The following is a 24,786-nucleotide window of genomic DNA, read 5'->3' as shown; positions in this document are numbered from 1 at the left end:
ATTAATCAATGCATTAGAAGTTGCAAGAAACGGACGTCCTAAAATAACAGGAAATGAATTACATGCTTCAACAGGTTGTGTGTCCAAGACAATAAAATCCACAGGATAAATGAACTTATCGACTTGTACTAACACATCTTCAACTATTCCTCTAGGCACTTTTACAGATCTATCGGCCAGTAAAAGAGTTACAGAAGTTGGTTTTAACTCACCTAGATTGAGACTTTGAAAAAATGAATATGGAAGTAAATTTACACTAGCTCCAAGATCAAGTAAGGCTCTTTCAATTTTATGTTCTCCAATAAAGCATGAAATTGTAGGACAACCAGGGTCTTTATATTTCAAAGCATTATTGTTCTGAAGAATGACACTTACTTGTTCGGCTAAAAAGGCTTTCTTTTTCACATTCAGTTTTCTCTTCACAGTGCATAGATCTTTCAAAAATTTAGCATAAGAAGGAACCTGTTTAATAGCATCCAACAAAGGTATATTGATCCTTACCTGTTTGAAAGTTTCAAATATTTCAGAGTTGTGATTGACTTTCCTTTGTTTGGTCATGGCATGAGGAAATGGAAGTGCTGGCGGAGGATCAGTCTTTTCTTTGCAATGATCAGATTTAACCCCTTCCTTACCCTCAGAGATTGACTCATCATCATTCTCACAAGGTTCAAGAATGGGTTTTTCAATAACCTTACCACTGCGAAGAGTGATGACTGATTTGGCTTGATCCATGTGTTGGCTTCCAGAACTACTTGCATTCGCATTGTATTGCCCCTTTGGATTTTGTTGAGGTTGAGATGGGAACTTACCTTTCTCTTGGAAACTGAGAGCAGATGTCAATTTTGCAAGAGTATCTTTAAAATCTGTCATGCTTTGAGCAAGTTGAGTGTTAATTGCCTCTTGCTTTTCCATGAATGCATGCAATGTTTCCTCAAGATTTCTTCTAGGAGGGGGAGCATAAGGAGGTGCATATCCATGAGAATTTTGGAAATTATGGTGTGCTTGAAATGGTGGTTGTGAAGTTTGTGCATTATTGTTATCACTCTTCCAATTGAAATTTGGGTGATTTCTCCAACCAGGGTTGTATGTTTGCGAGTATGGGTTATGATTGGGCCTTTGGAAACTGTTTAATGCATGGGTTTGTTCATGGAGACATTCTTTAAAAGAAGGCAAAGTTGGACAGTCATTGGTTGAATGTTCGTTGGTTTCACAGATTTGACACACAATGTCTTGAACAGATTTTAATTGACCACTCTTTTTCAATTCTAGTGCCTCAACTTTTCTAGCTAATGATGCAAATTTGGCTTGGAGGTCATGATCTTCCCTAAGGTTGTACATACCTCCACTAGATGTATGAGGTTGGGTTTTACTTGGTGCCTCATAAGTTCCTGTAGTGTCCCAATTTTGTGCATTTTCAGCTAGCAAGTCTAGGTACTCCATGGCTTCATTAGGGTCTTTATCCTCAAAAGTTCCATTGCACATCAATTCAACCATTTGCCTATCTCTAGGAGTTAACCCTTTATAAAAATATGACACCAATCTCCATGTTTCAAAACCATGATGAGGGCAAGTATTAAGCAAGTCTCGATACCTGTCCCAACATTGGTAAAATGTTTCTCCTGGTTTTTGAGTGAAAGTGATTATTTGTCTTTTGAAAGAGTTTGTTCTGTGGGACGGAAAAAACTTCTTTAAAAATTGTTGTTGCATTTCATCCCAAGCACGAATGGATCCAGGTCTCAAATTTTGTAGCCATGTTTTAGCTTTATCTTTTAGTGAAAAAGGAAAAAGCTTTAACCTAATGGTGTTCATGCTACAATTTGAGTCATTATATGTGTTACAGACCTCCTCAAATTCCCTTAAATGCAAGTATGGATTTTCTAAATCTAAGCCACGAAAAGAAGGTAAAAGTTGAATAATGTCTGGCTTAAAATTAAAATGAGATGCATCAGGGGGAAAAACTATGCATGAGGGTGCACTTGTTCTTGTGGGATTCATGTGGTCTCTAAGTGTTCTAACCCGAATATTCTCATTATTCTCATTATAAAGCGATTGGTTATCTTCTTCGGCCATATTTTCTGAAAATGATGAGGATACCCTACAAAGTCTACCACTTAATGTACGTGACCAGACTCTCATGCACGTGTAGGAAGAGAATAAAAAGAAGAAGAAAACAAAACAAAACAAAAAAAAATAAACAAAGTTAGATACAAGAAAAGTGAAAAGAAAAAATAAAATAAATACTTATAATTTGTACAAGAATTTACCTCCCCGGCAACGGCGCCAAAAACTTGACACGACCAAAAGATTGATGTCTTTTCCCAAGTGTAGGAGTGTCGAAGTAATAAATAACCCGGCAAGACCGGGGTCGAACCACAGGGAGGTTAATTGTATAAATTATAGTTAACAATAATACAGCAACAATAGTAACAATAATAACAATAACAATAACAATAATAATAATAATAATAGTAATAGTAGTAGTAGTAGTAGTAGTAATAATAATAATACCAATAATACTATTAATAATGATAATAATAAAGATGATGAAGAAGAAGAAGTTGATGAGAACTTTGAGATGGAAGATTAACGTAAGGATTAAACAATGATAACAACAAATGTCAAGGTTAGAGGATCCACTAATGGTATTTCAAACAAGTATAGTATAAACTCTTTTTATTACTCAACTGGAAACCACACACAAAGGAGGTTCCAATCGGATTATAAATTGTTAACATGATTACATTAGTTATCTTATTCGAATAATGCTAATACTTGTAAAAGTTGTCAGGCATTCATGATTATAACTTATGTTAACAACAAATCAAGTTCCTTTCATAGCTCAGGTGTCGGTTATACCATACAGTATGGGCTATGAAAGTGCCAAGTATTTGTTGTACCAAGTGTTATACAACATAAATCTAGATTAACCATTTAACAAGCAAAGTATTAAAAGTGAACAAGATAACAAATATAAAACATGTTAGTATCCAACATTAAGGTCCATGTTAAGTTTATATTATACTTATTCTTACACCATTAGTGTACCCTTTTCACCTTGACATAATTAACTTAGCAACACATAATGAAAGAAAGAAACATAAAGAAACAAGGAAAGGAAATGAAAAGCATAAGCAAGAAATTAATATAAGCAAAACTTAAGCATTACAAAATATAAAGAGAGAGCAAGAGCATGATCTTGATCTGAACACCAAGATGCCTAAATACATGGCAAATGCCTCCTTTTATAGGCCAAAATTCGGAACTATTGATTTGTTAACTAATTGATGAGTGAGTGGCCACATCTTGACTTGGTGACAATTCTTATCTTCTTGTCTGCCAAAAACGTCATTGATAACGTCATAATTTGAACAGACTTCAATCATGAAAGTTCTAGGGAATTGTCTCATCTTTCCAGGGTAAACATTTGAGATCATTTGGACTTCTAGAACTCGAGATATGGGATGAACACTGAACAGTATCTGGGCTGCAGGACAGATTCAGACTTCTTCTCTGTTGCTACAATTTGGACTTGAAAACGGCCTTCTTAAATCTTGGACTCCCCATGAAAGTTGTAGGCCTATGTCTTAGCTTTCCATCCATATAAGGTAGACCTAAATCCGAGATCTACAGCTCCATATATGACCCGATTACCAAACAGTGTTCCAGTTTGGACTGCACCAACATCTCTTTTCTAAGTTTTGCCATCTCTTTGTCCTTTCAATTTCAGTACTTCAACTCATCAATCAATTCTTTCATTTATGTGATAGGCCTGCATTTAAGATGAACATTTACCATAAATTAAAGGTATCTTATATTATTAGATATGTTAGTATAAAACATGCTTTAGTTAAGGAGTTATTGATACTTCAAGTGCAAAATGATGATATAGAACCTTGATAAAAATGCATTTTTAAGTACTAATCAAGAAGAAAGAATCATAGACTGCCCATATCACTGAAGAATCAAGCATCCACAAAGCAGCCCATCCTACCAAATCATTAAAACAACAAGGAGCCAGAAGACAGCCCAAAACAGCCTCCAAAAGCAGAACAGCTGAGTAGAGACTAGCTGAAATAACCAACCAAATGCAGCTTCCTATATCACATAGGAACCACTAAAAACTACAGAAAACCAAGAACTATCCCAGCCAATCAGGAGAGCTCACTCCCAGCCAAATAAGAACAAGTCTTCATCAAAGCGGAAGACGTGAGTTCAAGCAAGGCCACGCAGAACCATGCAGAGGCAACAATAGAAGTTCTCAGTGCACCAGGATGGTAGGACCCTAGTTGGCTAAAATGATCCCCACATTTGCCAATACAAAAGGCCTTCAGGACCTCTGCACAATAGAAGCAACCAAACAGACCACGACAACTTGTTAGCTCATCCTCGCGAGGAATCACCAGGCAACGTTGATGAGAAAATGATTTTTCTCATGGAAATGAAACACCATGAAGAAGAGAATTTGGAATTTCCTAAAGACCAGTGCAGGAAGGACACTCTTCCCCTCAAATATTCTCTTATTCCTTTCTTCCCATATCAAGTAAACTATCATGCTGAGAGAAACTCTACGCATTCTAGCTTCCAAGTTTTTCTTCCTGGTTGATAGTCCTCGCACCGCACTCTTTAGGGTGGTCATGCGCCTGTTTATTCTCAGCCAGTCTTTAGTTTTGTTCCACAAGGAGGATGTCCATGGGAATCCAAAGAACAGATGCTCATGACTCTCCTCTTCATGCATACAAAAGATACAGAATGTGTCAGTGTGAATGAATCTCAGCCGATCTCTAGTTCGGAGCTTCCCAAGCATAGCAAGCCATAATATGAAATTGCATCTGGGAAGGGACCATTGCTCCCAAACTGTCTTCTCCCAGGGAACGGCTGAACCTTGGGGCCTGAGAGAGGCGTAAGCATTTGAAGTGAACCCTCCTCCTCTTCGTTCCCAGTCTGTCATCAAATCAATAACCTGTGAATGTCCTCCATAGGCCCCGACGAGTTGATCTTTGAGAAGAATGAAGGATTTCCACAGTGGAGATGAAGTCTTTTGGCTCTGAGCATTCCAAATAGAGTGGGTGAGAAGATAGAAGTGATGTAACCATCTAATCCATATGGAATCCTGCTTCAGGTGAATGTTCCAGAGTTGTTTAGCAATAAAACTGTTGTTACAAGCTTGGATATCAAGTAAACCCAGGCCTCCTTCATTTTTCAACAAACATACAGTTTTCCAAGCCACAAGGGCAGACTTACTCCGGTAGAAATCTCCTGTCCACAAGAAATTTCGACAGATGTTTTTTATTCCTCCACTACGCTGCTTTCGGTGACGATTACCGAGTCAATAGGGACTGTGCGCTCGTACGAAACCGAACTTCAGTTGGGGAAGCGGTTTCCGCGATGATTTCCAAGTCGGCATCGACTCAGTTTTCGGTGACGATTATTGAGTCAACAGGGATTAACGAGTCAACAGGGATTATTACCGAGTCAACAAGGACTGTGCGCGCATACGGAACAAAGCATCAGCTGGGGAAGCGGTTTCGTCAACAATTTCCAAGGCGGCAGCGACTCCATTTTTAGTGACGATTACCGAGTCAACAGGGATTTTACGCACAGACAAATCCAGGCATCAGCTGGGGAAGAAGTTCTCGTGATGATTTTCTAGTTGGAAGAGACTCAATGTCGGTGATGATTTCCGAGTCAACTGGGACTGTTTGCGTTGACCAATCCCGATGTCAGCTATGGAGGGAGCGTCGTTGATTATTTCTGATTCGTCCACTACGTTGCTTACGGTGACGATTACCGAGTCAATAGGGACCGTGCGCGCGTACTAAACCGAGCTTCAGCTGGGGAAGCAGTTTCGGCGACGATTTCCAAGTCGGCAACGACTACGTTTTCGGTGACGATTATCGAGTCAACAGGGATTACCGAGTCAATAGGGATTATTACCGAGTCAACAAGAACTGTGCGCGCATACGGAACAAAGCATCAGCTGGGGAAGCGGTTTCGTCGACAATTTACAAGGCGGCAGCGACTCCGTTTTCGGTGATGATTATCGAGTCAACAGGGATTGTGCGCACAGACAAAACCAGGCATCAGCTGGGGAAGCAGTTCTGGTGACGATTTTCGAGTTGGAAGAGACTCATTGTCGGTGACGATTTCCGAGTCAACTGGGACTGTTTGCGCTGACCAATCCCGACGTCAGCTGTGGAGGGAGTGTCGTTGATTATTTCTGATTCGTCCACTACGCTGCTTTCGGTGAAGATTACCGAGTCAAGAGGGACCGTGCGCGCGTACTAAACCGAGCATCAGCTGGGGAAGCAGATTCGACGATGATTTCCAAGTCGGCAGCCACTCAGTTTTCGATGACGATTATCGAGTCAACATGGAATACCGAGTCAATATGGATTATTACCGAGTCAACAAGGACTGTGCCCGCATACGGAACAAAGCATCAGCTGGGGCAGTGGTTTCGTCGATAATTTCGAAGGCGGCAGCGACTCCGTGTTCGGTGACGATTACCGAGTCAACAAGGATTGTGCGCACAGACAAATCCAGGCATCAGCTGGGGAAGAAGTTCTGGTGATGATTTTCTAATTGGAAGAGACTCATTGTCAGTGACGATTTCCGAGTCAACTGGGACTGTTTGCGGTGACCAATCCCGACGTCAGTTGTGGAGGGAGTGTCGTTGACTATTTCTGATTCGTCCACTACGCTGCTTTCGGTGACGATTACCGAGCCATTAAGGACCGTGGGTGCGTACTAAACCGAGCTTCAGCTGGAGAAGCAGTTTCGGCGACGATTTCCAAGTCGGCAGCGACTACGTTTTCGGTGACGATTATAGAGTCAAAAGGGATTACCTAGTCAACAGGGATTACTACCGAGTCAACAAGGACTGTGCGCGCATACGTAACAAAGCATCAGCCGGGGCAGCGGTTTCGTCGACAATTTCCAAGGCAGCGACTCCGTGTTCGGTGACGATTACCGAGTCAACAGGGATTGTGCGCACAGACAAAACCAGGTATCAGCTGGGGAAGCAGTTCTGGTGACGATTTTCGAGTCAACTGGGACTGTTTGCGCTGACCAATCCCGACGTCAGCTGTGGAGGGAGTGTCGTTGATTATTTTTTATTCCTCAACTACGCTGCTTTCGGTGACGATTACCTTGTCAACAGGGATTGTGCGCGCGTACGAAACCGAGCTTCAGCTGGGGAAGCGGTTTCCGCGATGATTTCCAAGTCGGCAACGACTCAGTTTTCGGTGACGACAATCGAGTCAACAGGGATTACCGAGTCAATAGGGATTTTTACCGAGTCAACAAGGACTTTGCGCGCATACGGAACAAAGCATCAGCTGGGGAAGCGGTTTCATCGACAATTTACAAGACGGCCGCGACTCCGTTTTCGGTGACGATTACCGAGTCAACAGGGATTGTGCGCACAGACAAATCCAGGCATCAGCTGGGGAAGAAGTTCTGGTGATGATTTTCTAGTTGGATGAGACTCATTGTCGGTGACGATTACCGAGTCAACTGGGACTGTTTGCGGTGACCACTCCCGACGTCACCTGTGGATGGAGTGTCGTTGACTATTTCTTATTCGTCCACTACACTGCTTTCGGTGACGATTACCGAGTCATTAAGGACCGTGCGCGAGTACTAAACCGAGCTTCAGCTGGAGAAGCAGTATCGGCGACGATTTCCAAGTCGGCAGCGACTACGTTTTCGGTGACGATTATAGAGTCAACAGGATTACCTAGTCAACAGGGATTATTACCGAGTCAACAAGGATTGTGCGCGCATACGGAACAAAGCATCAGCCGGGGCAGCGGTTTCGTCAACAATTTCCAAGGCAACGACTCCGTGTTCGGTGATGATTACAGAGTCAACAGGGATTGTGCGCACAGACAAAACCAGGCATCAGCTGAGGAAGCAGTTCTGGTGATGATTTTCTAGTTGGAAGAGACTCATTATCGTTGACGATTTCTGAGTCAACTAGGTCTGTTTGCGCTGACCAATCCCGACGTCAGCTGTGGAGGGAGTGTCGTTGATTATTTTTTATTCCTCAACTACGCTGCTTTCGGTGACGATTACCGAGTCAACAGGGATTATTTCCGAGTCAACAAGGACTGTGCGCGCATACGGAGCAAAGCATCAGCTGGGGAAGCGGTTTCGTCGACAATGTCCAAGGCGGCAACGACTCCGTTTTCGGTGACGATTACCGAGTCACCAGGGATTGTGCGCACAGAAAAAACCAGGCATCAGCTGGGGAAGCAGTTCTGGTGACGATTTTCGAGTTGGAAGAGACTCATTGTCGGTGACGATTTCCGAGTCAACTGGGACTGTTTGCGCTGACCCATCCCGACGTCAGCTGTGGAGGGAGTGTCATTGATTATTTTTTATTCCTCAACTACGCTGCTTTCGGTGATGATTACCGAGTCAACAGGGGCTGTGCGCGCGTACGAAACCGAGCTTCAGCTGGGGAAGCGGTTTCCCCGATGATTTCCAAGTCGGCAGCGACTCAGTTTTCGGTGACGATTATCGAGTCAACAGGGATTATTTCCGAGTCAGCAAGGACTGTGCGCGCATACGGAACAAAGCATCAGCTGGGGAAGCGGTTTCGTCGACAATGTCCAAGGCGGCAACGACTCCGTTTTCGGTGACGATTAACGAGTCACCAGGGATTGTGCGCACAAACAAATCGAGGCATCAGCTGGGGAAGAAGTTCTAGTGATGATTTTCGAGTTGGAAGAGATTCATTGTCGGTGACGATTTCTGAGTCAATCGTGTCTGTTTGCGCTGACCAATCCCGACATCAGTTGTGGAGGGAGTGGAGTTGATTATTTGAGTCGTCCACTACGCTGCTTTCGGTGAAGATTACCGAGTCAACAGGGACTCTGCGCGCTTACGAAACCGAGCTTCAGCTGGGGAAGCAGTTTCGGCGATGATTTCCAAGTCGGCAGCGACTCAGTTTTCGGTGATGATTATCGAGTCAACACGGATACCGAGTCAACATGGATTATTACGGAGTCAACAAGGACTGTGCGCGCATATGGAACAAAGCATCAGCTGGGGAAGCGGTTTCGTCGACAATTTCCAAGGCGGCAACGACTTCGTTTTCGGTGACGGATTGTTTGTGTTGATCAATACGGACGTCAGCTGTGGAGGCAGTCTCGTTGATTATTTTTTATTCCTCCACTACGCTGCTTTCGGTGACGATTACCGAGTCAACAGGGGCTGTGCGCGCGTACGAAACCGAGCTTCAGCTGGGGAAGCGGTTTCCCCGATGATTTCCAAGTCGGCAGCGACTCAGTTTTTGGTGACGATTATCGAGTCAACATGGATTATTTCCAAGTCAACAAGGACAGTGCGCGCATACGGAACAAAGCATCAGCTGGGGAAGCGGTTTCGTCGGCAATTTCCAAGGCGGCAACGACTCCGTATTCGGTGACGATTACCGAGTCACCAGGGATTGTGCGCACAGACAAATCCAGGCATCTGCTGGGGAAGAAGTTCTGGTGATGATTTTCGAGTTGGAAGAGAGTCATTGTCGGTGACGATTTCTGAGTCAACTGTGTCTGTTTGCGCTGACCAATCCGGACGTCAGCTGTGGAGGGAGTCTAGTTGATTATTTTTGAGTCCTCCACTACGTTGTTTTTGGTGACGATTATCGAGTCAACAGGGATTATTTCCGAGTCAACAAGGACTGTGCGCGCATATGGAGCAAAGCATCAGCTGGGGAAACGGTTTCGTCGACAATGTTCAAGGCGGCAAAGACTCCGTTTTCGGTGACGATTACCGAGTCACCAGGGATTGTGCGCACAGAAAAAACCAGGCATCAGCTGGGGAAGCAGTTCTGGTGACGATTTTCTAGTTGGAAGAGACATTGTCGGTGACGATTTCCGAGTCAACTGGGACTGTTTGCGCTGACCCATCCCGACGTCAGCTGTGGAGGGAGTGTCGTTGATTATTTTTTATTCCTCAACAACGCTGCTTTCGGTGACGATTACCGAGTCAACAGGGGCTGTGCGCGCGTACGAAACCGAGCTTCAGCTGGGGAAGCGGTTTCCCCGATGATTTCCAAGTCGGCATCGACTCAGTTTTCGGTGACGATTCTCGAGTCAACAGGGATTATTTCCGAGTCAACAAGGACTGTGCGCGCATACGGAACAAAGCATCAGCTGGGGAAGCGGTTTCGTCGACAATGTCCAAGGCGGCAACGACTCCGTTTTCGGTGATGATTACCGAGTCACCAGGGATTGTGCGCATAGACAAATCGAGGCATCAGCTGGGGAAGAAGTTCTAGTGATGATTTTCGAGTTGGAAGAGATTCATTGTCGGTGACGATTTCAGAGTCAACTGTGTCTGTTTGCGCTGACCAATCCCGACGTCAGCTGTGGAGGGAGTGGAGTTGATTATTTAAGTCGTCCACTACGCTGCTTTCGGTGATGATTACCGAGTCAACAGAGACTGTGCGCGCTTACGAAACCGAGCTTCAGCTGGGGAAGCAGTTTCGGCGATCATTTCCAAGTCGGCAGCGACTCAGTTTTCGGTGATGATTATCGAGTCAACAGGGATTACCGAGTCAACAGGGATTGTTACGGAGTCAACAAGGACTGTGCGCGCATATGGAACAAAGCATCAGCTGGGGAAGCGGTTTCCGCGATGATTTCCAAGTCGGCAGCGACTCAGTTTTCGGTGATGATTATCGAGTCAACAGGGATTACCGAGTCAAGAGGGATTATTACCGAGTCAACAAGGACTGTGCGCGCATACGGAACAAAGCATCAGCTGGGGAAGCGGTTTCGTCGACAATTTACAAGGCGGCAGCGACTCCGTTTTCGGTGACGATTACCGAGTCAACAGGGATTGTGCGCACAGACAAAACCAGGCATCAGCTGGGGAAGCAGTTCTGGTGACAATTTTCAAGTTGGAAGAGACTCATTATCGGTGACGATTTCCGAGTCAACTTGGACTGTTTGCGCTGACCAATTCCGACATCAGTTGTGGAGGGAGTGTCGTTGATTATTTTTTATTCCTCAACTACGCTGCTTTCGGTGACGATTACCGAGTCAACAGGGACTGTGCGCGCGTACGAAACCGAGCTTCAGCTGGGGAAGCGGTTTCCACGATGATTTCCAAGTCGGCAGCGACTCAGTTTTCGGTGATGATTATCGAGTCAACAGGGATTATCGAGTCAAGAGGGATTATTATCGAGGCAACAAGGTCTGTGCGCGCATACGGAACAAAGCATCAGCTGGGGAAGCGGTTTCGTCGACAATTTCCAAGGTGGCAGAGACTCCGTTTTCGGTGACGATTACCGAGTCACCAGGGATTGTGCGCACAGACAAATCCAGGCATCAACTGGGGAAGAAGTTCTGGTGATGATTTTTTAGTTGGAAGAGACATTGTCGGTGACGATTTCCGAGTCAACTGGAACTGTTTGCGCTGACCAATCCCGACGTCAGCTGTGGAGGGAGTGTCGTTGATTATTTCTGATTCGTCCACTACGCTGCTTTCGGTGACGATTACCGAGTCATTAAGGACCGTGCGTGCGTACTAAACCGAGCTTCAGCTGGGGAAGCACTTTCGGCGATGATTTCCAAGTCGGCAGCGATTACGTTTTCGGTGATGATTATCGAGTCAACAGGGATTACCTAATCAACTGGGATTATTACCGAGTCAAGAAGGACTGTGCGTGCATACGTAACCAAGCATCAGCTTCGGAAGCAGTTTCGTCGACAATTTCCAAGGCGGCAGCGACTTCGTGTTCGGTGACGATTACCGAGTCAACAGGGATTGTGCGCACAGAGAAATCCAGGCATCAGATGGGGAAGTAGTTCTGGTGATGATTTTCTAGTTGGAACAGACTCATTGTCGGTGACGATTTCCGAGACAACTGGGACTGTTTGCGCTGACCATTCCCGACGTCAGCGGTGTAGGGAGTGTCGTTGATTATTTTTTATTCCTCAACTACGCTGCTTTCGGTGACGATTACCGAGTCAACTGGGACTGTTTGCGGTGACACATCCCGACGTCAGCTGTGGAGGGAGTGTCGTTGACTATTTCTGATTCGTCCACTACGCTGCTTTCGGTGACGATTACCGAGTCATTAAGGACCGTGCGCGCGTTCTAAACCGAGCTTCAGGTGGCGAAGCAGTTTCGGCGACGATTTCCAAGTCGGCAGCGACTACGGTTTCGGTGAAGACTATCGAGTCAACAGGGATTACCGAGTCAATAGGGATTTGTACCGAGTCAACAAGGACTGTGCGCGCATACGGAACAAAGCATCAGTTGGGGAAGCGGTTTCGTCGACAATTTACAAGGCGGCAGCGACTCCGTTTTCGGTGACGATTACCGAGTCAACAGGGATTGTTCGCACAGACAAATCCAGCATCAGCTGGGGAAGAAGTTCAGGTGATTATTTTCTAGTTGGAAGAGACTCATTGTCGGTGACGATTTTTGAGTAAAATGGGATTGTTTGCGCTGATCAATCCGGACGTCAACTGTGGAGGCAGTGTCGTTGATTATTTCTGAGTCGTCCACTTCGCTGCTTTCGGTGATGATTAACGAGTCAACAGGGACTGTGCACGCGTACGAAACCGAGCTTCAGCTGGGGGAGCAGTTTCCGCGATGATTTCGAAGTCGGCAGCGACTCAGTTTTCGGTGACGATTATCGAGTCAACACGGATACCGAGTCAACATGGATTATTACGGAGTCAACAAGGACTGTGCGCGCATATGGAACAAAGCATCAGCTGGGGAAGCGGTTTCGTCGACAATTTCCAAGGCGGCAACGACTTCGTTTTCGGTGACGGATTGTTTGTGTTGATCATTACGGACGTCAGCTGTGGAGGCAGTCTCGTTGATTATTTCTGAGTCGTCCACTACGCTGCTTTTGTTGACGATTAACGAGTCAACAAGGACTGTGCGCGAGTACGAAACCGAGCTTCAGGTGGGGAAGCAGTTTCGGCGATGATTTCCAAGTCTGCAGCGACTCAGTTTTCGGTGATGATTACCGAGTCAACAGGGATTGTCGAGTCAACAGGGATTATTACCGAGTCAACAAGGACTGTGCGCGCATACGTAACCAAGCATCAGCTTCGGAAGCAGTTTCGTCGACAATTTCCAAGTCGGCAACGACTCCGTTTTCGGTGACGATTACCGAGTCAACAGGGATTGTGCACACAGACAAATCCAGGCATCAGCTGGGGAAGAAGTTCTGGTGATGATTTTCTAGTTGGAAGAGACTCATTGTCGGTGATTATTTCGGAGTCAAGTGGGTCTGTTTGCGCTGACCAATCCCGACGTCAGCTGTGGAGGGAGTGTCGTTGATTATTTCTGATTCCTCCCCTACGCTGCTTTCGGTGATGATTACCGAGTCACCAGGGACTGTGCACGCGTACGAAACTTAGCTTCTGCTGGGGAAGCGGTTTCCTCGATGATTTCCAAGTCGGCAGCGACTCAGTTTTCGGTGACGATTATCGAGTCAACAGGGATTGCCGAGTCAACAGGGATTATTACCGAGTCAACAAGGAGTGTGCGCGCATACGGAACAAAGCATCAGCTGGCGAAGCGGTTTGGTCGACAGTTTCCAAGGCGGCTGCGACTCCTTTTTCGGTGACGATTACCGAGTCACCAGGGATTGTGCGCACAGACAAATCCAGGCATCAGCTGGGGAAGAAGTTCTTGTGATGATTTTCGAGTTGGAAGAGACTCATTGTGAGTGACGATTTCCGAGTCAACTGGGACTGTTTGCGCTGACCACTCCCGACTTCAGATGTGGAGGGAGTGTCGTTGATTATTTCTGATTCGTCCACTATGGTACTTTCGGTGACGATTACCGAGTCAATAGGGACCGTGCGCGCATACGTATCCAAGCATCAGCTTTGGAAGCGGTTTCGTCGACAATTTCCAAGGCGGCTGCGACTCCATTTTCGGTGACGATTTCAGAGTAAACTGGGATTCTTTGCGCTGATCAATCCAGACGTCAGCTGTGGAGGCAGTCTCGTTGATTATTTCTGAGTCGTCCACTACGCTGCTTTTGTTGATGATTAACGAGTCAACAAGGACTGTGCGCGAGTACGAAACCGAGCTTCAGGTGGGGAAGCAGTTTCGGCGATGATTTCCAAGTCTGCAGCGACTCAGTTTTCGGTGATGATTACCGAGTCAACAGGGATTGTCGAGTCAACAGGGATTATTATCAAGTCAACAAGGACTGTGCGCGCATACGTAACCAAGCATCAGCTTCGGAAGCAGTTTCGTCTACAATTTCCAAGTCGGCAACGACTCCGTTTTCGGTGACGATTACCGAGTCAACAGGGATTGTGCACACAGACAAATCCAGGCATCAGCTGGGGAAGAAGTTCTGGTGATGATTTTCTAGTTGGAAGAGACTCATTGTCGGTGAATATTTCGGAGTCAAGTGGGTCTGTTTGCGCTGACCAATCCCGACGTCAGCTGTGGAGGGAGTGTCGTTGATTATTTCTGATTCATCCACTACGCTGCTTTCGTTGACGATTACCGAGTCAATAGGGACCTTGCGCGCGTACGAAACCGAGCTTCAGCTGGGGAAGTAGTTTCGGCGACGATTTCCAAAGCGTACGAAACCGAGTCAACAGGGACCGTGCGCGCGTACGAAACCGAGCTTCAGCTGGGGAAGCAGTTTCGGCGACGATTTCCAAGGCGGCAAGGAGTACGTTTTCGGTGATGATTATCGAGTCAACAGGGATTACCGAGTCAACAAGGAGTGTGCGCGCATACGGAACAAAGCATCAGCTGGCGAAGCGGTTTCGTCGACAATTTCCAATTCGGCAGCGACTCCGTTTTTGTTGACGATTACCGAGTCAACAGGGATTGTGCGCACAGACAAATCCAGGCATCAGCTGGGGAAGAAGTTCTGGTGATGATTTTCTAGTTGGAAGAGACTCATTGTCGGTGAATATTTCGGAGTCAAGTGGGTCTGTTTGCGCTGACAAATCCCGACGTCAGCTGTGGAGGGAGTGTCATTGATTATTTCTGATTCGTCCACTACGCTGCTTTCGGTGATGATTACTGAGTCAGTAGGGACCGTGCGAGCGTACGAAACCGAGCTTCAGCTGTGGATGCAGTTTCGGCGACGATTTCCAATTCGGCAGCGACTACGTTTTCGGTGACGATTATCGAGTCAACAGGGATTACCGAGTCAATAGGCATTATTACCGAGTCAACAGGGACTGTGCACGCGTACGAAACCGAGCTTCTGCTGGGGAAGCGGTTTCCGCGATGATTTCCAAGGCGGCTGCGACTATGTTTTCGGTGACGATTACCGAGTCACCAGGGATTGTGCGCACAGACAAATCGAGGCATCAGCTGGGGAAGAAGTTCTGGTGATGATTTTTGAGTAGGAAGAGACTCATTGTCGGTGACGATTTCTGAGTAAACTGGGATTGTTTGCGCTGATCAATCCGGACGTCAGCTGTGGAGGCAGTCTGGTTGATTATTTTTTATTCCTCCACTACGCTGCTTTCGGTGATGATTACCGAGTCAACAGGGACTGTGCACACGTACTAAACCGAGCTTCAGCTGGGGAAGCGGTTTCCGCGATGATTTCCAAGGCGGTTGCGACTATGTTTTCGGTGACGATTATTGAGTCAACAGGTATTACCGAGTCAATAGGCATTATTACCGAGTCAACAAGGACTGTACGCGCATACGTATCCAAGCATCAGCTTTGGAAGCGGTTTCGTTGACAATTTCCAAGGCGGCTACGACTCCATTTTCGGTGACGATTACCGAGTCACCAGGGATTGTGCGCACAGACAAATCCAGGCATCAGCTGGGGAAGAAGTTCTGGTGATGATTTTGTAGTTGGAAGAGACTCATTGTCAGTGACGATTTCCGAGTCAACTGGGACTGTTTGCGCTGACCAATCCCGACTTCAACTGTGGAGGGAGTGTCGTTGATTATTTTTGATTCGTCCACTACGGTGCTTTTGGTGATGATTACCGAGTCAATAGGGACCGTGCGCGCGTACGAAACCGAGCTTCAGCTGGGGAAGCAGTTTCGACGACGATTTCCAAGTTGGCAGCGACTACGTTTTCGGTGACGATTATTGAGTCAACAGGTATTACCGAGTCAATAGGCATTATTACCGAGTCAACAAGGAGTGTGCGCGCATACGGAACAAAGCATCAGGTGGGGAAGCGATTTCGTCGACAATTTCCAAGGCGGCTGCGACTCCGACTCCGTTTTCGTTGACGATTACCGAGTCACCAGGGATTGTGCGCACAGACAAATCCAGGCATCAGCTGGGGAAGAAGTTCTGGTGATGATTTTCGAGTTGGAAGAGACTCATTGTCGGTGACGATTTCTGAGTAAACTGGGATTGTTTGCGCTGATCAGTCCGGACGTCAGCTGTGGTGGCAGTCTCGTTGATTATTTTTTATTCCTCCACTACGCTGCTTTCGGTGATGATTACCGTGTCAACAAGGACTGTGCACGCGTACGAAACCGAGCTTCAGCTGGGGAAGCGGTTTCCGCGATGATTTCCAAGGCAGTTGCAACTATGTTTTTGATGACGTTTACCGAGTCACCAGGGATTGTGCGCACAGACAAATCCAGGCATCAGCTGGGGAAGAAGTTCTGGTGATGATTTTGTAGTTGGAAGAGACTCATTGTCAGTGACGATTTACGAGTCAACTGGGACTGTTTGCGCTGACCAATCCCGACTTCAGCTGTGGTGGGAGTGTCGTTGATTATTTATGATTCGTCCACTACGGTGCTTTCAGTGACGATTACCGAGTCAAAAGGGACTGTGCGCGCGTACGAAACCGAGATTCAGCTGGGGAAGCAGTTTCGGTGACGATTATCGAGTCAACAGGGATTACCGAGTGAATAGGCATTATTACCGAGTCAACAAGGAGTGTGCGCGCAAATAGAACAAAGCATCAGATGGGAAAGCGGTTTCGTCGAAATTTTCCAAGGCGGCTGCGACTCCGTTTTCGGTGACGATTACCGAGTCACCAGGGATTGTGCGCACAGACAAATCCAGGCGTCAGCTGGGGAAGAAGTTCTGGTGATGATTTTCGAGTTGGAAGAGACTCATTGTCGGTGACAATTTCTGAGTAAACTGGGATTGTTTGCGCAGATCAATCCGGACGTCAGCTGTGGAGGCAGTCTCGTTAATTATTTTTTATTCCTCCACTACGTTGTTTTCGGTGATGATTACCGAGTCACCATGGATTACCGAGTCAATAGGGATTATTACCGAGTCAACAAGGAGTGTGCGCGCATACGGAACAAAGCATCAGCTGGGGAAGCGGTTTCGTCGACAATTTCCAAGGCGGCTGGGACTCCGTTTTCGGTGACGATTACCAAGTCACCAGGGATTGTGCGCACAAACAAATCCATGCATCTGCTGGGGAAGAAGTTCTGGTGATGATTTTCGAGTTGGAAGAGACTCATTGTCGGTGACGATTTCTGAGTAAACTGGGATTGTTTGCGCTGATCAATCCAGACATCAGCTGTGGAGGCAGTCTCGTTGATTATTTTTTATTCCTCCACTACGTTGTTTTCAGTGACGATTACCGAGTCACCATGGATTACCGAGTCAATAGGGATTATTACCGAGTCAACAAGGACTGTGCGCGCATACGGAACAAAGCATCAGCTGGGGAAGCGGTTTCGTCGACAATTTCCAAGGCGGCTGCGACTCCGTTTTCGGTGACGATTACCAAGTCACCAGGGATTGTGCGCACAGAAAAATCCATGCATCTGCTGGGGAAGAAGTTCTGGTGATGATTTTCGAGTTGGAAGAGACTCATTGTCGGTGACGATTTCTGAGTAAACTGGGATTGTTTGCGCTGATCAATCCAGACATCAGCTGTGGAGGCAGTCTCGTTGATTATTTTTTATTCCTCCACTACGTTGTTTTCAGTGACGATTACCGAGTCACCATGGATTACCGAGTCAATAGGGATTATTACCGAGTCAACAAGGACTGTGCGCGCATACGGAACAAAGCATCAGCTGGGGAAGCGGTTTCGTCGACAATTTCCAAGGCGGCTGCGACTCCGTTTTCGGTGACGATTACCAAGTCACCAGGGATTGTGCGCACAGAAAAATCCATGCATCTGCTGGGGAAGAAGTTCTGGTGATGATTTTCGAGTTGGAAGAGACATTGTCGGTGACGATTTCTGAGTAAACTGGGATTGTTTGCGCTGATCAATCCGGACGTCAGCTGTGGAGGTAGTCTCGTTGATTATTTTTTATTCCTCCACTACGCTCCTTTCGGTGATGATTACCGAGTCAACATGGAATGTGCACGCGTACGAAACCGACCTTCAGCTGGGGAAGCGGTTTCCGCGATGATTTCCAAGGCGGTTGCGACTATGTTTTCGGTGACGATTACCGAGTCACCAGGGATTGTGCGCACAGACAAATCCAGGCATCAGCTGGGGAAGAAGTTCTGGTGATGACTTTCTAGTTGGAAGAGACTCATTGTCGGTGAATATTTCGGAGTCAAGTGGGTCTGTTTGCGCTGACCAATCCTGACGTCAGGTGTGGAGGGAGTGTCGTCGATTATTTCTGATTCGTCCACTACGGTGCTTTCGGTGACTATTACCGAGTCAATAGCGACCGTGCGCGCGTACGAAACCGAGCTTCAGCTGGGGAAGCAGTTTCGACGACGTTTTCCAAGTCGGCAGCGACTACGTTTTCGGTCACGATTATCGAGTGAACAGGGATTACCGAGTGAATAGGCATTATTACCGAGTCAACAAGGAGTGTGCGCGCATACGGAACAAAGCATCAGATGGGGAAGCGGTTTCGTCGAAATTTTCCAAGTCGGCAGCGACTCAGTTTTCTGTGACGATTATCGAGTCAACAGGGATTGACGAGTCAACAAGGACTGTGCGCGCATACGGAACAAAGCATCAGCTGGGGAAGCGGTTTCGTCGACAATTTCCAAGGCGGCTGCGACTCCGTTTTCGGTGACGATTACCAAGTCACCAGGGATTGTGCGCACAGACAAATCCATGCATCTGCTGGGGAAGAAGTTCTGGTGATGATTTTCGAGTTGGAAGAGACATTGTCGGTGACGATTTTTGAGTAAACTGGGATTGTTTGCGCAGATCAATCCGGACGTCAGCTGTGGAGGCAGTCTCGTTGATTATTTTTTATTCCTCCACTACGTTGTTTTCGGTGACGATTACCGAGTCACCATGGATTACCGAGTCAATAGGGATTATTACCGAGTCAACAAGGAGTGTACGCGCATACGGAACAAAGCATCAGCTGGGGAAGCGGTTTCGTCGACAATTTCCAAGGCGGCTGCGACTCCGTTTTCGGTGATGATTACCGAGTCACCAGGGATTGTGCGCACAGACAAATCCAGGCATCAGCTGGGGAAGAAGTTCTGGTGATGATTTTCGAGTTGGAAGAGACTCATTGTCGGTGACGATTTCTGAGTAAATTGGGATTGTTTGCGCTGATCAATCCGGACGTCAGCTGTGGTGGCAGTCTCGTTGATTATTTTTTATTCCTCCACCACGTTGGTTTCGGTGACGATTACCGAGTCAACAGGGACTGTGCACGCGTACGAAACCGAGCTTCAGTTGGGAAGCGGTTTACGCGATGATTTCGAAGTCGGCAGCGACTCAGTTTTCGGTGACGATTATTGAGTCAACAGGGATTGACGAGTCAACAGGGATTATTACCGAGTCAACAAGGACTGTGCGCGCATACGGAACAAAGCATCAGCTGGGGAAGCGGTTTCGTCGACAATTTACAAGGCGGCAGCGACTCCGTTTTCGTCGATGATTACCGAGTCAACAGGGATTGTGCGCACAGACAAATCCAGCATCAGCTGGGGAAGAAGTTCTGGTGATAATTTTCTAGTTGGAAGAGACTCATTGTCGGTGAAGATTTCGGAGTCAAGTGGGTCTGTTTGCGCTGACCAATCCCGACGTCAGCTGTGGAGGGAGTGTCGTTGATTATTTCTGAGTCGTCCACTACGCTGCTTTCGGTGACGATTAACGAGTCAACAGGGACTGTGCGCGCGTACGAAACCGAGCTTCAGCTGGGGGAGCAGTTTCGGCGATGATTTCCAAGTCGGTAGCGACTCACTTTTCAGTGATGATTACCGAATCAACAGGGATTGCCGAGTCAATAGGGATTATTACCGACTCAACAAGGACTGTGCGCGCATACGTATCCAAGCATCAGCTTTGGAAGCGGTTTCGTTGACAATTTTCAAGGCGGCTGCGACTCCATTTTCGGTGACGATTACCGAGTCACCAGGGATTCTGCGCACAGACAAATCCAGGCATCAGCTGGGGAAGAAGTTCTGGTGATGATTTTCGACTTGGAAGAGACTCATTGTCGGTGACGATTACCGAGTAAACTGGGATTGTTTGCGCTGATCAATCCGGACGTCAGCTGTGGAGGCAGTCTCGTTGATTATTTTTTATTCCTCCACTACGCTGCTTTCGGTGATGATTACCGAGTCAACAGGGACTGTGCACGCGTACGAAACCGAGCTTCAGTTGGGGAAGCGGTTTCCGCGATGATTTCGAAGTCGGCAGCGACTCAGTTTTCTGTGACGATTATCGAGTCAACAGGGATTATTACCGAGTCAACAAGGACTGTGCGCGCATACGTATCCAAGCATCAGCTTTGGAAGCGGTTTCGTTGACAATTTCCAAGGCGGCTGCGACTCCATTTTCGGTGACGATTACCGAGTCACCAGGGATTCTGCGCACAGACAAATCCAGGCATCAGCTGGGGAAGAAGTTCTGGTGATGATTTTCGACTTGGAAGAGACTCATTGTCGGTGACGATTACCGAGTAAACTGTGATTGTTTGCGCTGATCAATCCGGACGTCAGCTGTGGAGGCAGTCTCGTTGATTATTTTTTATTCCTCCACTACGCTGCTTTCGGTGATGATTACCGAGTCAACAGGGACTGTGCACGCGTACGAAACCGAGCTTCAACTAGGTTAGCGGTTTCCGTGATGATTTCCAAGTCGGCAGCGACTTAGTTTTCTGTGACGATTATCGAGTCAACAGGGATTGACGAGTCAACAGGGATTATTACCGAGTGAACAAGGACTGTGCGCGCATACGGAACAAAGCATCAGCTGGGGAAGCGGTTTCGTCGACAATTTACAAGGCGGCAGCGACTCCGTTTTCGGTGACGATTACCGAGTCAACAGGGATTGTGCGCACAGACAAATCCAGCATCAGCTGGGGAAGAAGTTCTGGTGATGATTTTCTAGTTGGAAGAGACTCATTGTCGGTGAAGATTTCGGAGTCAATTGGGTCTGTTTGCGCTGACCAATCCCGACGTCAGCTGTGGAGGCAGTCTCGTTGCTTATTTCTGAGTCCTCCACTTCGCTGCTTTCGGTGACGATTAACGAGTCAACAGGGACTGTGCGCGCGTACGAAACCGAGCTTCAGCTGGGGGAGCAGTTTCGGCGATGATTTCCAAGTCGGCAGCGACTCACTTTTCAGTGATGATTACCGACTCAACAGGGATTGCCGAGTCAATAGGGATTATTACCGAGTCAACAAGGACTGTGCGCGCATACGTATCCAAGCATCAGCTTTGGAAGCGGTTTCGTTGACAATTTCCAACGCGGCTGCGACTCCATTTTCAGTAACGATTACCGAGTCACCATGGATTCTGCGCACAGACAAATCCAGGCATCAGCTGGGGAAGAAGTTCTGGTGATGATTTTCGACTTGGAAGAGACTCATTATCGATGACGATTACCGAGTAAACTGGGATTGTTTGCGCTGATCAATCCGGACGTCAACTGTGGAGGCAGTCTCGTTGATTATTTCTGAGTCGTCCACTTCGCTGCTTTCGGTGACGATTAACGAGTCAACAGGGACTCTGCGCGCGTACGAAACCGAGCTTCAGCTGGGGGAGCAGTTTCGGCGATGATTTCCAAGTCGGCAGCGACTCACTTTTCAGTGATGATTACCGAATCAACAGGGATTGCCCAGTCAATAGGGATTATTACCGAGTCAACAAGGACTGAGCGTGAGTACGTATCCAAGCATCAGCTTTGGAAGCGGTTTCGTTGACAATTTCCAAGGCGGCTGCGACTCCATTTTCGGTGACGATTACCGAGTCACCAGGGATTCTGCGCACAGACAAATCCAGGCATCAGCTGGGGAAGAAGTTCTGGTGATGATTTTCGACTTGGAAGAGACTCATTGTCGGTGACGATTACCGAGTAAACTGGGATTGTTTGCGCTGATCAATCCGGACGTCAGCTGTGGAGGCAGTCTCGTTGATTATTTTTTATTCCTCCACTACGCTGCTTTCGGTGATGATTACCGAGTCAACAGGGACTGTGCACGCGTACGAAACCGAGCTTCACCTGGGGAAGCGGTTTCCGCGATGATTTCCAAGGCGGCTGCGACTATGTTTTCGGTGACGATTATTGAGTCAACAGGTATTACCGAGTCAATAGGCATTATTACCGAGTCAACAAGGACTGTACGCGCATATGTATCCAAGCATCAGCTTTGGAAGCGGTTTCGTTGACAATTTCCAAGGCGGCTGCGACTCCATTTTCGGTGACGATTACCGAGTCACCAGGGATTCTGCGCACAGACAAATCCAGGCATCAGCTGGGGAAGAAGTTCTGGTGATGATTTTGTAGTTGGAAGAGACTCATTGTCAGTGACGATTTCCGAGTCAACTGGGACTGTTTGCGCTGACCAATCCCGACTTCAACTGTGGAGGGAGTGTCGTTGATTATTTTTTATTCGTCCACTACGGTGCTTTTGGTGATGATTACCGAGTCAATAGGGACCGTGCGCGCGTACGAAACCGAGCTTCAGCTGGGGAAGCAGTTTCGACGACGATTTCCAAGTTGGCAGCGACTACGTTTTCGGTGACGATTATTGAGTCAACAGGTATTACCGAGTCAATAGGCATTATTACCGAGTCAACAAGGAGTGTGCGCGCATACGGAACAAAGCATCAGGTGGGGAAGCGATTTCGTCGACAATTTCCAAGGCGGCTGCGACTCCGACTCCGTTTTCGTTGACGATTACCGAGTCACCAGGGATTGTGCGCACAGACAAATCCAGGCATCAGCTGGGGAAGAAGTTCTGGTGATGATTTTCGAGTTGGAAGAGACTCATTGTCGGTGACGATTTCTGAGTAAACTGGGATTGTTTGCGCTGATCAGTCCGGACGTCAGCTGTGGTGGCAGTCTCGTTGATTATTTTTTATTCCTCCACTACGCTGCTTTCGGTGATGATTACCGTGTCAACAAGGACTGTGCACGCGTACGAAACTGAGCTTCAGCTGGGGAAGCGGTTTCCGCGATGATTTCCAAGGCAGTTGCAACTATGTTTTTGATGACGTTTACCGAGTCACCAGGGATTGTGCGCACAGACAAATCCAGGCATCAGCTGGGGAAGAAGTTCTGGTGATGATTTTGTAGTTGGAAGAGACTCATTGTCAGTGACGATTTACGAGTCAACTGGGACTGTTTGCGCTGACCAATCCCGACTTCAGCTGTGGTGGGAGTGTCGTTGATTATTTATGATTCGTCCACTACGGTGCTTTCAGTGACGATTACCGAGTCAAAAGGGACTGTGCGCGCGTACGAAACCGAGATTCAGCTGGGGAAGCAGTTTCGGTGACGATTATCGAGTCAACAGGGATTACCGAGTGAATAGGCATTATTACCGAGTCAACAAGGAGTGTGCGCGCAAATAGAACAAAGCATCAGATGGGGAAGCGGTTTCGTCGAAATTTTCCAAGGCGGCTGCGACTCCGTTTTCGGTGACGATTACCGAGTCACCAGGGATTGTGCGCACAGACAAATCCAGGCGTCAGCTGGGGAAGAAGTTCTGGTGATGATTTTCGAGTTGGAAGAGACTCATTGTCGGTGACAATTTCTGAGTAAACTGGGATTGTTTGCGCAGATCAATCCGAACGTCAGCTGTGGAGGCAGTCTCGTTGATTATTTTTTATTCCTCCACTACGTTGTTTTCGGTGATGATTACTGAGTCACCATGGATTACCGAGTCAATAGGGATTATTACCGAGTCAACAAGGACTGTGCGCGCATACGGAACAAAGCATCAGCTGGGGAAGCGGTTTCGTCGACAATTTCCAAGGCGGCTGCGACTCCGTTTTCGGTGACGATTACCAAGTCACCAGGGATTGTGCACACAGAAAAATCCATGCATTTGCTGGGGAAGAAGTTCTGGTGATGATTTTCGAGTTGGAAGAGACATTGTCGGTGACGATTTTTGAGTAAACTGGGATTGTTTGCGCAGATCAATCCGGACGTCAGCTGTGGAGGCAGTCTCGTTGATTATTTTTTATTCCTCCACTACGTTGTTTTCGGTGACGATTACCGAGTCACCATGGATTACCGAGTCAATAGGGATTATTACCGAGTCAACAAGGACTGTGCGCGCATACGGAACAAAGCATCAGCTGGGGAAGCGGTTTCGTCGACAATTTCCAAGGCGGCTGCGACTCCGTTTTCGGTGACGATTACCAAGTCACCAGGGATTGTGCGCACAGACAAATCCATGCATCTGCTGGGGAAGAAGTTCTGGTGATGATTTTCGAGTTGGAAGAGACATTGTCGGTGACGATTTCTGAGTAAACTGGGATTGTTTGCGCAGATCAATCCGGACGTCAGCTGTGGAGGCAGTCTCGTTGATTATTTTTTATTCCTCCACTACGTTGTTTTCGGTGACGATTACCGAGTCACCATGGATTACCGAGTCAATAGGGATTATTACCGAGTCAACAAGGACTGTGCGCGCATACGGAACAAA

The sequence above is a fragment of the Populus trichocarpa genome, chromosome 15 (genome assembly GCF_000002775.5).
Source record: "Populus trichocarpa isolate Nisqually-1 chromosome 15, P.trichocarpa_v4.1, whole genome shotgun sequence".
Classification (NCBI taxonomy): domain Eukaryota; kingdom Viridiplantae; phylum Streptophyta; class Magnoliopsida; order Malpighiales; family Salicaceae; genus Populus; species Populus trichocarpa.
Note: the sequence above shows the minus strand (reverse complement) of the source record.